General features: G+C 37.1%; 1 protein-coding gene across 1 annotated transcript in view; it reads left to right on the top strand.

Annotated features, from left to right (window-relative positions):
* ZNF106 (zinc finger protein 106) overlaps nt 1-14,849 on the top strand; it is a 2,006,671-nt gene that overhangs the window by 1,248,573 nt on the left and 743,249 nt on the right. The window lies entirely within an intron of this gene.

Below are 14,849 nucleotides of genomic sequence, written 5' to 3'. Positions count from 1 at the left end.
TATTTTACTTTATTTTCCAAAGGCGTAAAATTCATTCCTTCTAACAGTGGAAATTTAGTAGACCATATAATATCTTTAAAATTATATACTAGAAAATTAAATTTTGTGGTCAGTCAAAATCAACCTGACTGCCCTTCTTCATCAAGTGATATCAATTATAAAGGATTAAAAAAGAAAAGTGTCTACAATCCACCACTTCATCCCTTAATAGAAGTTTTTGAAAAACTAGTTATGGAAGATATTTACAAAGAATTTAAACAAGGTAAACAAACTGAATGGAATTTAACTAAGGAAGAATTTAAGTTACTCAATGACTTGAGAAGTGATAGTAATACCCGTATCATGGTCCCAGACAAGGGGGGTGGGATAGTAATTTTTCGTAGTTTGGATTATTCATGTGAAATGTTAAACTTATTACTGGATGAGAACACTTATACTAATGTTTCTAAAAATCAGATTAATATATCCAGTTCTAGAATCGACAGTTACCTAGAGGAATATTTATTAGATGGTAGAATTACCAGAGATGAGCATGAATTCTTATACAGACAATATCCCAAGATCCCCGTTTTTTTCGGGATACCCAAAATTCACAAGAATATTGAAAAACCTCCGTTTAGACCTATTGTTGCGGCTAAGGGATCAAAGATACACCCTCTTACAGTATACATTGATTTCCATCTACAACATATAGTGCGCCAGGTTCCCCATGTTCTAAAAGATTCCTGGGAATTTTTGAGGCAAATTCAACCTGTACTATATGATGAGACATTCATTTTCCTTACAGTGGACGTCAAAGATTTGTTCACTTGTATCCCCAAGGTTGAAGGACTAGTCTTTTTAGACGAAGTATTATCTAAATTTTCTAATTTAGACCACGACAAAACCAATTTGATTTGTGAACTTATGAGTTTAGTCTTGGATAACAACTACTTGGTTTTCAAAGGTGAATTTTATCAACAAATTAAGGGTGTACCTATGGGAGCAGCGTGTTCCCCCATTTATTCGAACCTAGTACTTTTAGGTTGGGAAATGGAACACATTTTTGAAAGTCAATACATGTCCAAAATAAAATTATATCTCAGATACCTTGACGATATCTTTATTTTATGGGGTGGTTTAGAAGATGAAATTCCATTCTTTATTGATTATATCAACAAAAGTACTAATTTTTTGTCTTTCACCTTTCAGTATGATTTTTCAGGGATGAATTTTTTGGACACTTATATTTCTAAAGATAAAAAAGAAGGAAAATACAAGTCACAGGTTTATAGAAAGAAGACATTCTGCAATGCACATCTACATTTTCAAAGTAGTCATCCTATATCTCAAAAAATTGGTATTATTAAAGGACAAGCTATTAGGGTAGCACGAATGACATCCAATAAGGAAGATCTAATAGAAGAATTTTGTTTTCTGAGTGAAATGTTCTCTGAACGTGGTTACCCTATTGATCTAATACATTCAATTTTAGATGAAATGTATAATGAATGGGGAAAGAAATATCTACCACTTTTGGGCAACAGTGAAACCCTGGGTCAAAATTCCAGTCAACATATTGATAATAACACACAAAAAGCTACTAATTTCAATACAGCCTGTGTGTTACAATATAATGCTAGATCTGACAAAATTCGTAAAATTTATCAAAAAAACTGGAATATTTTTAGAACCAATGATGAAGTCTTCAGTAAGATGGGAAATAAACCTAGGTTTGTAAATAAAGTAGGGCAAAATATCAAACAATTGATGGAAAATAAGCAAAGTATCAGTTCAGTTACACAAGGTACTAAAAAATGTGGAATGTGTCATTACTGCAAGTACATTAATCAAGAACAAAATATGGTGTTAAACAATTGTGTAAAAAGTAAAGTGTATTTCAAGAAGGGTAATTGTAATACAAAGGGGGTGGTCTATTTGGCTTTGTGCAATTCTTGTAAACATTTCTACGTAGGTAAAACTGAACGGGCATTAAAACGTAGAATATATGAACATTTAAATGATATAAAGAATTTAAAAAGGACAAATGCCTTATATAGACACAGTATTAGCTGTGCTAATTTTGATAAATTTGTTTTTAGCATTCTTGAAGTGGTAAATATAGATCCCAGAGGTGGAGACTGGAAAAATATTTTAAAGAAAAAAGAAAGCTATTGGCAATATAGGTTAGCATCCATGTTCCCACCTGGCATAAATGACCATGTTTCTTTAGTACCTATATTGATAGAAAGAGCAAATGATATTTAATATTTTATAACAATAAGAAAAACTTATAGTATACATTTATAGAATTTATTTATCAAAATGAAATTTGTCTATTTGATAAAATACATACATAATATTACAGAAGGTATATATATTGTGGTGTTCAAATGGTATCTTATGTTTTTATTTCATAAGAACTTGTTTTATAGTTCATTATATTTATTTAATTTCATAGAGTGTTTATTAGATGTAATATTTATTATAATATCTAGTTTTTTAAACTGTATCAATTTTGAGATGTTCTTTTTGGATATTCACAATACATTTAGTTGAAGTATTTTGTTCAAACCATGGAACCAGGTTTATATTTCTTTAAATATTAATTAATGAAGTTAAATTGGTGACATCATAGAAAAGTTAATTGCATTGTATATTTAAATGGTTTATTTGTTCTATTCGTTGCTTCTGATGAAGTCTCATTCAGAGACGAAAGCGCTAAAACCTGTCTTTGTTTTAGTTATACATCGTAATTCATTGTGAATAAAGTGGACTTTTTAAACTACAACGATTACCCTGGAGTACCTGGAGTTTCTGCCTAACCTGAATGCTATTTATTCGTTTTTTGGTTCACTGGTCTTTTAACAATTTGTTCTACAGGGTCTTACTTCACTCCCCTTTGAGCCTGCAGCCACTTGCAATTTAAAATTCTTAACTTGGAAGATTGTCTTTTTAGTAGCCATCACGTCAGCCAGACGCGTTTCGGAGCTTCAAGCTTTATCAATCAAACCCCCTTATTTGATTTTTTATAAGGACAGGGTTTCTTTCAGACCGAACCCCTCTTTTCTTCCCAAAGTGGCGTCAGTCAGTAACCTTAACCAATCTATTGAATTGCCAGTGTTCTTTCCCCAGTTCTCAAACAAGGCAGAATTCAAATTTCATCAATTTGATGTGCACAGACAATTGCGTTTTTATTTGCACAGAACGAAAGACCTCAGAAAATCTGATCAGTTGTTTGTTTCCTTTTTGGAAAACAGAATTGGGTCTCCTGTCTCCAAAGTCACGTTGTCCAGGTGGATTTCCAGTTGTATTTCTTTCATTTATTCCTCAGGGGGTAAAGATTTAGCATTCCGGGTGAAGGCTCACTCTACTCTGTCTGTATCTACATCTACAGCTTTTCAGGCCAGATTGTCTATGGATGATATTTGTGCTGTGGCTACTTGGGCATCTCCTCACACCTTTGTTACTCATTACAAGTTGGATGTGGTATCTAGGGGCAGGTCTTCCTTTGGTTCCACAGTGCTCAGGAGTATTTTCCACTGAGCCTCCCAGGATTTGGGTGCTAGTGACACTGTCCCACGGGTAAGAATGTAGGCGTGATTGGACTACATAACATCAAGAAGTTATGTACTCACCATAACATTTGATGTATGTAGTCCATCTCGCCTCACATTCTTACTTACCCCACCCCTCCTTCCCCCGTCCTGGAGGATCTGGAGGTTAGGTCTGGTTTTAGAGCTCCCTTCATTCTTGGTTTGTTCTTCCTTTCCTTACGTGTTGTTATGCATGGAGAATGAGTTGCGGGGCTCGCAGCAAACTAGATCTGGGGATAGAGACCAGTGCAGTATGGGATACCATCTTAGCCCAGCCAATAGAAAGACTTCGAGCTAAAAAAGTTGGCCAAGTCAGAGCCGACATTTGGCTCCGAACCACGGGTAAGAAAGTGAGGCGAGATAAACTACATACATCAAACGTTATGGTGAGTACATAACTTCTTGTTATTTTCTTTGGGGCGTCTCCTGGAAGATGTCTGTTTTGGTGAATCATTCAGTCCTATGAGTTTCATAGGTTTATACAAAGCTATTACTAGAGCCCTTATAAGCTGAGCTGTAAACCCAAGTGTATCCCACGCACTATTGCATCTTAGATATTATTAAAAGGGATGTCTGTTAGTTAGGGTGTAATTTATTGGCTACCTCTGTCCATTACAGAGATAGGTGTCAGACTGGGGTAAATTTCCAGTTTACCATCCACTGGTCTAGGCTACCTTTGAATAGGGTTAAGGAAGGCTGTACTTTATATGGGTGCCTATTCTAACATGTTCTGGTTATGTTTTAAGCAAAGTTTGTTCTGCAGATATGCAAAAGGCCTATCAGAGTGGGATCCAAGGATGCCTTGTATGCCAGGCATAGATTGCCTCTTAGTAGTCTGTAAGAAACCGAGGATAGAGTGAGGGCTTTGAAGCATTCTGCATAGGACATTGTTTGTTCCCTGTATTCTTTTTTATGAAGAACCTTTCAGACGTTCCAGTTTTATATGCCTGGTTAGGTGCATACCGAAGAGGGCATTACATTTGATTTTATGAGGGCCGAATACAGTGGCACAGTGAATTCCCTGAACCTAGATGCATATAAGCTGAGCGACATAGAATGAGTTCCTTATTACTTTGCATGCATGTTGATCAAAAGCCAGGTTACTATCTACATGTGTTCCCAAATCCTTGACTACTTGGTCTAGTTTTGGGGGTGTTTTATCAGTGACTTAGTTTCTCAGGGTGGCTGAATTTCCAGAATGTACTACTATGCATTTCTTGGCATGGAGGTTTTAAGCCATGGCTTTGGCACCAGTCATTTGTCTATGTTGGACCTTTCTGTAAGCTGTTAGTGTGCGGGGGAAGGGGATGGGATTATATGACTGCTCCTGGTTAGCCAGAGGACTTTGACATTGTCCTTGACTTCCGAGAAATAGATAGCAAAGAGGAGTGAGCCTAGCACAGAGCCCAGTGGGGGGGGGGGGGACTGTGGTGGTGATTGGCTTCTTTGTTGAGGTGGCGTCACCAATTCTAATTTCCTGTGTCCTGTCTTAGAGCCAGATGGCTGTCCAGTGTGCTATGTCGAGGTTTATAAATAATTCCATAATGTTGTTTGCAATGCCTGAGTGGGGTATTGTATCAAATGCCTTAGCCAAGTCAAGGTAGGCAATATTTTTTTCTTCATTCATTGCTTTGGTGACCTTCTCAAAGAAGACCACCAGGTTTGGTAGGAATGACCTACATTTGACAAAGCAAAACTGGATTGGGTCCAGAGTCTGAAGGTTTCCTATGTAATTTTTCATTTCCATGATAATTTGTTCCCTGGCTTTGCATATAATATAAATTAGACTAATTAATGGGTCTGTAGTTCCCAGAATCTGTCATTTTGTAGAGGGATGGCAGTTGCAGTCCTTCATTCTGGTGGTGCAAAGCCTGTTCTGAGACTGTAGTTGAATAGTGACTCCAGCAGCCCTAGTAAGTCATAATTCAGACTATTCAGAAGGCATCCTGGAATGTTATTGGGGCCCATTGAGGCTATGTTTTTGGCCTATGAGAACACAGCCAGGACTTGCTCCCTGTTTATATTATAGTTGGAAAAGGTTATGTTTGAATGTATTTCCTGGGGGTAGTTGGGGTGACTGGTAGATGAAGTTGCAGCTGAATTTGTCAGCAAGTAGATTCTCTACATCACCTGGGTCTGTGAATGTGGCTGCATTAACAACCAGTTCAGCACACTGCTGTGTGCTGTATTTGAGGTTTCTTACACAGCTGAAGGACTTATGGGTGTTTTTGGCCTGAGAAGCCATCTTGACCATAAACTTTGCTTTCTTTGACTTCTTTAGCCCTCTTAGTTGTCAATTTATTTTGATGAGAGAGTTTTTAATCACTTTGGATGTTGCTTAGACTTTTTCTTTTCTTTTGTTGTATAACCTCTTACTTTAGTATTCCATCAGAGTGGTTTGCTTTTAGAGTTTGTTTTGGGCTTGCTTCTGGTAAGTACAGCATTCTCTATGTAACCATTGAAATGGTTCTGCAGAGTTTCTATCAATTCTACTTGGGTTGCTGTGTTTTCTGGGCTTGGAGGGGCATGGAATTTTGACATTATCGCTTACTAAGAAGTAGTTTGCCTCTGTTAAGCGTCTGTTACAAGGTTTACTGGGGATACCAAATTGATTTTGGTTCGAATGAGACAGCTTTGTGATCTGACCTTAGCAGTGAGGGCAAGACCCTGGGCAGATGCAGTGTTTTCCCATATTTGTGTGTACCATGTCCAATATTTTTCTATCTCTACTGGGTGTATGCACTATCTGGTCTAGTGTATTTTTGTTTACAAAGGCCAGGAGTCTCTGTGCCTGTGAATTAGAGGCCATAGAGGATTTCTAGTCTATGTAAGGGTAGTTAAAGTCCCCCATGAGTATGGTATTTGGTTGAATGGTGTGTGTATCCAGTTGGTATACGTAAGAGCTATGAGATTTGTGGGACATAGAGGGTGACCTATAGCTTGCTAGGATATGGTATAGGACTTTATCTTAGTTAATCTGCATGTGGCGAAACTCCAGTGCAGCATCCTCTTTAATCAACCTGGAGATAGGTTTGCTAGTGATGTAGGTCGGGACACTTCTGCTTCTCTCTGTGTAGTTGCTGGTCTGAATGTGTGGAAGGCACTGATGTCTTGCACTGCCAGGGTACTTTCTATGGCTTTAAACTTGTGCCAGAGCTTACCTAAACAATCCTGTGTTGGTTTGTGAATGACTTGTGCAGTTGCCTGGTGAGAGAAGATTTATTTTGTTTTATATTTTAGTTTTTACTATTGTGTTTTACTGTTTGTAATAAGAAAGAAATAGTTTGTAGACAAGAATGTTTTATCTCTATAATTTTCACTGTTAGAAAGGGATAGGTTTTAGATAGGCAAACTTTAGCTATCCCAAGGGGCACAGTCAGCTGTAAATTCATACGGACTTCAGATAGGACAATCCAGATCTTATCTGAAATTATCCTTTGTCTGTTTGTAATTTATTGATCTTTACTGTTAAAACGAGATGCAACTGTGAGCAATACTGACCTTTAAGTACTGTGTGCAGTTGTGCGATGTAAAGGAATTCCAACTTTTGTGCAACTGGTATGGTCAGAGCAACAACTTTATTCTGTTTACTTTAATTAGTTGCGTATTGTTTGTCTGATTTTTCTCATAGAAGTTGATTTAAAATGTCTTTGAATTCTGTGGTAACTGATTTCCGATTATTTTTTTCTTTTAGAATTCTTTATTCATTTGCAGCTGAAATGGATTCCTTAAATGAGTATGCCATTAATGATTTGCTGTAGCAAAAGTATTTCGTTCAGTGTATTAAATGCTATGTTTATTTAAAGGTAGCACCTGAAAGCTCTGGGATCCTTGTATCAAAAGTTGGAAGATTTGCTTAGCATTATTACTAGAAAATCTTGGACTTAACGAGGATGATTGCACTTCTGCAATTGGCATAACTTGCAGAACTGTTGCATATATTAATGACTGGACTGATGAGATAAATAAGGTTAGGCAAAAAACAATAGAACATATTTAGGAAAGAAAATGTCTGTTGTCAGTAGAGATCACTCAGCCCCTGTTGAGCAAGATAACATCATTGTGAACTTTGGAATTCTAGAAAGAAGCATTCAGCTGTTAAATAAATTGTTAAAATCAGACTGTAAAAATCATTAGGCTTTTCAAAATGACAGTCAGTAACACAGGATGCTCAAGTTCTAACAAATATGCATTCTACTAATGATCATTAGGAGGCAAAAAACCATACATAAACATGTACAGAGTTTTGACTAACTTTATTTGGGAAATACCCTTCATTATATACTATTTACAATCAGCTTTTGCCCACCTCACTGACGTGGTCAGTGACAGGGCCTTTACATCACCACAGTACATAAGAAAGCGCTGATGTAATGCTTTTTCAAAAAGTTTTTCCCATGAGAATATTGCAGCCTTGCAAGGCACCTGGTCAGTCACAATGTCTTTCCGAGGATGTAACCAATTTAAGGCTCTTAGATTAGTTCGAATACAATGGATGAATGTCTTCTTAATACATTTCTTTGTCTCTCTGTCCACCAGCTGGACATTATCTCCGTAGTGCTCACAAGGCCATTCTCCTCGGTGGAAGCAGGAAAAGATACACATACAGACAGATTCATTACTTTCTAACTTTGCAGATAATATTTACTGAAAGACATGAGCCAGCCAAGCCAGCTACTGTCAGGGTCAAAGTTTTAATCACACTACAGCTAAGCTTCAAGCAATAATATGCAAGTTCATTTCTACTGCCATTCTAGTAAAATAGAATTAAATGCATTACATATTATACTGTTTTCAACCTTTGCACTTCATATATGTTTGAGTACATTTATATATGCCTAAGCACACATTTTTCTAACAGCTTATATATGTCTGAATACATATTTTTCTAACAGCTTATATATGTCTAAGCACATATTTTTCTAACATTCTCCCTCCTGTTAATGCATTTCATTCTATTAGAAACATAAACAATATTATTTCATTTCTTAGCCTTTTCCTTTCTAAGGACTTTCAGCTAAGCAAGTCATTGGTTTTATATTTCAGAAAAAGCATCATCTGAAATTAATCTTTCAATTTCAACACTTTGGTAAAAAGTTTCAGTAACAGATATATCAACACATTTTTTGATTAATCTTTTCATGCAGGGAATTCCACAGTAAACACATGCTCCTATTAGGAGTATACCCACACAAATAGCAATTAAAATGTTCAATAGGATGGAACCCCCCCCCCCAAACAGATTCTGGAAAAAGTCCGTCAGTGGGTTTGGGCCTGGTTTAGTCATTGCTGATACTTGCTGAATTACCTCTAGGTGATTATTTGTCTCGTGACGATCCTCAGGGATAAAAGCACAGCATTCTTCTTCATGTACCACCTCTTGCCGCTAGGGTGAAGTAAGGAGCCATTCGATTTTGTAGCACAACAGTTCTCATTGCATTCAGTTTATCAGTCACCAATTCTAGGGTGGAAAAAGTTGCATTACTCATGGCTTCTTGACAGCTTTCTCAGCTCCCAGATCGATTTGACTGCTCCATAGGCTGGTGGTATTCCTGCCCTGAATATAACACTGTTGCCCAAGTCCATATGAGTCAATTTACTTTTGTCTTTCACTGAATTATGGTCTTTTCAACCAGCTTCGATTTTACCAACTGGATTCACAGGTTTCTTAACTGGACCTTCAGATTTTCGAGCTGTTTCCCTTACATTTCGTATCTTACCCAAAGGTAACTCTGCAGTATGTCTTATTGCTGGAACCAGATAACCCAAAAAACAACTGCCGGACCAATTCTCAGGTAACCATTCATATGCCTTTTTCCCACAAATAAAATCATTACTTTGGTACTAATACGTGTTATCCCTGCATGAAACATTTTCCTATCTTTAATAGACAATTTAGTTAAGACTGGATTGTCACATACTGCATTTAATGTAGTTTTCATTGAACTCAGATATGAATCATAGTTAGTATCACAAACAGTACCCCCACTTCTGACTTTAATGTAACATTTATAAGACATTGTTATATTACCATTACTCCAGCCCACCTGGAGGGTATCACTTTTGTAGAACATACAACTCCTTTTTGTGTGACAGGTAAAAATAAAGCTATTTTGTCCTGTGATCTCACAGTTCCTATATTAAAAAAACTTTTCCAAGTCTCATTTTATCCCCAGAGGGACAGTGGACATTAACAGTCTTTTTATATGTTGTTGGTATAGCTATACAAACCCAGCAATTTGAAATGTTTATAGTCTCTGTATACACACGCTTCATGGCCAGGTATGTGTTAAAGTTTGGATGCCAGTCTATAAACAGTTCATCACGTCTTCTCACTTTCACTTGTGTGGTTGAGTGCAGGGAAAAACCACAATAAGAGAAAAATTGTCACACTTATAGTCAACAAATGCACAGTTAACAAAATAATTATGCAATAGTTCTTGGGTTGCTCTGCTTTTTTGTTTGCTTTACTCTTGGCCATTTTGCCCTTGTGTATCAGTCACAAAGTTCTTATTCAGCTGAAAGTTCTTTTATCTGAAAAGAGTTAAACTGCAAAACAGATTTATTTATTAACAGTTTCTTTATATAATTAGCTAATGAACTGTCAGCCTCCAGCTCCAGGCATGAGAGCTTTCTACTGAGGCACATAATATGCCCTTCCAAATACTGCTTCAAAGGGGATCAAACCCTTTGCATTTGTTACTGTTTTCATGCTCAGCAATGCTAGAGGTAAACAGCAAATCCAATTCTTCTGAGTCTCACTCATCAACTTCCTTCCTTCGCATTTATTCAACTCTATGAAGTCCATACAAATAGTATGGAACAGATATGGTGGTGTAGGGAAACTCCCTTGCTTGTTTTTAAATGCTCCTTGTGCATGGTGCTTGTTACAAGTATGACAAGCTGCACAAAATTTTATTGTATAATTTATGTATCCATATATTTGGAATATTCTATTTACTAACTGTACCATCCCCCCTGTTGAGACATGGCTCTGCCCATGGCTCAACAAAGCTGCATATCTAAATAAATTAGACGGCAATATTGTTTTTTCCTTTGGAAATGTACAGTCCATTTTCAAAAATTGCACATTGTTTTACCCATTTTGTTTTTCTGCTTTTGTAGTAAGCATCTGCATTGTTTTTAACATGTCTAAATCTAAAATCTCAGAGGGTTGTAATTCCTCATTTAAAAATAAAGTTTCTGAGTCTGAGGCTGCTTGCTTTGCAGCTGCATTAGTTCGTGCATTACCTTTTGAAATCTTATCCTGTTGTTTTGTATGAGCTACACATTTACAAATAGCTGCTTTGGTAGGCAGCTGAATAGATTCTAATAGCTCCAAAATAAATTGCATGATTAATAGGTTTTCACTGGATGTAATCATCCCTCTATTTTCTTTATTGTTGTGCAAACACATGCACTGTAGAAAAGCATACTGATTATCAGTATATATGTTCACTTTCTTGCCTTTTACTAAAATACATGCTCCTGTCAAAGCTACCAGTTCTGCTGCTTGAGCATACAAGTTGTGTGGCACAGTTTGTGCTTTTAAAATTTCAGTGTCTGTAACTACTGCATACCCCACCAGATTCTTTCCTGTAGGACCCCTTCTGCATGAGCCATCCACGTAATATGTCACCTCAGCATCATTCAAGGGCATATCTGTAAGATCTTGTCTAGGTAAAGCTAACTGTTCATAGGAGGTTGACTCAGCAGTATGGTCATACATGAAAGATGTCTAGCAGGAGAAAGGTATGCAACTTTTTTTTTTTTTTTTTTGTAGCAGAATTATTGCAACCGCATGAGGCATTCTCAATGTGAGAGGGTGGAACAACACTACTGAGGCTGAAGCCTGCACTGCCATTGCTGCTGCAACTACTGCTTGTACACAGTGAGGCAAAGATTGCACCACTGGGTCTAACTGTGATGAATAGTAAGCTATGGGGCATTGCTTATCCACATGTTGTTGCTTTAATACTGATGTCATGTACCCTTGCTTACAATCTACGGTCTGAAAAAAACGTTTGTGATAACTTGGAAGTCTTAAAACTAATGAAGAAGCTATTAACTGCTTCAACCTGCAGAAAGCCATTTCTGCTCTTGTTTTCCATTGTAAAATAATTTGGTACCCAGCTTGTACCTAAGAAAGACATTATTTCTTTCTTAGCTGTTGGTTTGGGTGCTTGCAAAATTGCTGGTTTTTTTTTTTTTCTCTTTTCTTTCTCCCTTCATCTAGTATTTTACCTTTATTGGATATCACATATCCCAGGTATCTAACCTGTGTTTTTTTTCAAAGTTGTAACTTACTTTTGTTTACTTTGTCCTTGTATTACTAAAAATTTTAATAATGCTACTGTATTCACCCTGCACTGCTGCTGGGTGCTGCTAGCAAGATGTCATTTACATAAAGTAAAATTTGACTACCTTCCGGTGGGGTAAACCCTGCCAGGTTGCTAGCCATTTTTTTTTTTTTTTTTGCAAATATTATTGGGCTCTCACAATATCCCTGTGGTAGTCGAGTATATGTATACCTTTTACCCTGAAATGTAAATGCAAACCAATATTGACTATCAGGATGTATAGGTATTGAAAAGAAAGCATTGCTTATATCTACCACAGTAAAATACTTCTGTTGTGGCTTTAAATCATTCAACAAGGTATGTGGGTCTGGCACCGTAGGTGCTCTAGGTATTACTGCATTATTTACAGCTTATAAATCTTGTACCATCTGCCATTTCCGTTCGCTTTTTTAACAGGAAATAGGGTGTATCACATGGTGAATCAGGAGATTCTACCAGTACTCCTTTTTGAGTAATGCTGCTATTATAGGCTTAATTCCTACTTCTGCATCCTTTCTCAAAAGGTATTGTCTTTTTCTGTGGTCTAAAAGCTGACTTTGGGGTAATTGTAACTGGTCCTGCTGTTTGAATAAGCCCTACATCTAACTTGCCTGTTGACCACAGATTTGTTGGAATTTTACACAAGGCCTCTTCTTTTCTTTTAATAAAATGCTAATCAGCTGTCCTCACTAGATTGCAAGTGTACAGCTGTATGTGTCTGTGTCAACCAATTCAGTTTTGTTTTTGTATCCCTTGTCCTGACATTTCTAAATCAGTCTGTTTTCCCATTTTGTTACCTTTTTTTCTAAGTCTGCCCATTTAACACTTTTGTTTTTGTCAAGCTGACATGTGGCAGTCTATTGGACTTATACAATCTCATGAATTCCTGAGGTAATGAACAGCTTACTACACTGTTTCCCTCAGTATCCCAACATAAAGTTTGTAATATTAATCTGTCAGCAGGATTTTTTTTTTCCCTTTTGAACAATTCTTGCTTATATTTCTTATCAGGTCCTGGTGTGCTACAGTAGTATAGAGTACAATGTAACAAGTGCTGCTGATCAGTGTCAAGGGAGGGTACCTTACTGATGGCTACGTTCATCAGTTCTTTGGTTACTGCCCCTGGACCAGTCATAACTAGGTCCTGGCTGTACCAATAATAGGCTCTACCCTCTGATCACACCACAAAAGCATCCATTTGTCTTTGTGCTTTCATACCCTGCATGGTAGGAACTACTGCTATGCCAAATATCTGCACAAGGTCTCTTCCCAGTAAGTTTACTGGACATTTTGCAGAAACTACAATTTTACTGTTTTGAGTCATACCTGAAACAGGGTCAGTTATTGCTACATTATGGGAGAGTGGTTCCATGTATAGCTGTCCATTTGCTGCTTTTACTAATATATAATCAGGTGATTCAGAATGTTTTGGTAACTTGGAGGGGTGTATCAAAGTCCGTGACGCTCCTGAGTCACACAGGAATTTGACTTCCCTTCCCTCCACCAGAAGTGTCACTTCTGGTTTTGTATCTGCTAGGTAGAGCTCCAGGCTCAACAATGCTAAATCTAAAATTTCATTTCCATTTTTATCCTCTACATCTGTTTGTACTTCCTTTATTCCCTCTACTACATTTACATTTTCTTTTGTTTATTAACCTTTCCTGATGATTTTTGGTTATTATCACTATCATATAGTCAGTCCTCATCTCCTTTATCTTCTGTCATTGCTTTCTTATTTTGTTTACAGTCCCTAGCTAGATGCCCTTTTATCTGACTGTAATACAAATACTTTAGCTCCGTCTTCAGCAGTGAAGACTTGTGCCTTTTTTTTACTATTAAAGTGTCTTTCAGTACGTCTAGCATACTCAAGTAAGGCTTGCAGCCTGCTTGTTCAGTGATCTATCATATGCTTTGTAATAAAGCTACTGACAGAGGCAATGCAACCTTTTAAAAATGCATTTTTTTAATTGTTGTTTAAAGCATTCTAATAATCTAGCATAATATCCATCTATTGTCTCATTTTCCTGTTGTATGCATTAATTAATGCAAGTCCAGTCTGCTCTAAGTTTCCATTTTTCAGAGATTCTGTCTGTCAGACCTTTCACTCTGTTGTCTAAAAATGTTTCAGAATTTTCTAAGCTTCTGTTTTTTACAATTTGCTTCCTCAATCCACCTGTGTGCTTGAGGTATGCCTAGTTGGTGCTGTTTTTTTTTTTTTGCCTGACGTCCTGCATCAGATTTAAGCTTGTTTAAGGAGTTTAACTAGTGAAAGTTTATCTAGTTTACTATCAAATTCATAGTTGTTAACACATTTTGCAAAATATCTCACATTATCTGCTTGCTGCAATTGCATATGCTTCACATTATCCGTTAGGGGCGGATCTCGTGATCTCTCAGTGTACTGATCTTCCATGTCTTAAAAAGACTGTTACGTAACCCTTCTCTTGTACCACGTGGTATCTTATTTCCCCATATCCACAGTAGTGTCTAGAATGACTGTTTACTTTGCTTTGTTATTCCCTGATCTATGACTCAAGATACAATACTTGACTCTCTCTCCCTGCTATCACAAACCTTAGCAATAGCACAGTGTAACCTGGTCCCTGATCTAAAACAAAGACAAAGAGGGAAATTCTTCTTACCTGAGCCTCCCGCTTTATGACTGTCTTTTTTTTCTTGGGGCCCAGTCTTCCGCTTTTCAGCCACAGATCAGAAAGTGGACAGCCTCTTTACACACAACAATTCAGTCGGAGGTCTTTTCACTTTAAGAAGAACCATTTTGTTTTGGCAGCTTCTCCTGCGCAGATTTATTATCACCCATGCACTCTGACCTGCAGCTTACCAAGGGAATTCCGGCTTCAAAGGACCAAAATGTTAAATAAATTGTTAAAATCAGACTGTAAAAATCATTAGGCTTTTCAAAATGACAGTCAGT

This window comes from Protopterus annectens, chromosome 6.part0 (genome assembly GCF_019279795.1).
Source record: "Protopterus annectens isolate FY-2018-M chromosome 6.part0, PAN1.0, whole genome shotgun sequence".
Taxonomy (NCBI): domain Eukaryota; kingdom Metazoa; phylum Chordata; order Ceratodontiformes; family Protopteridae; genus Protopterus; species Protopterus annectens.
This window is presented reverse-complemented; position numbering and strand designations above follow the sequence as displayed.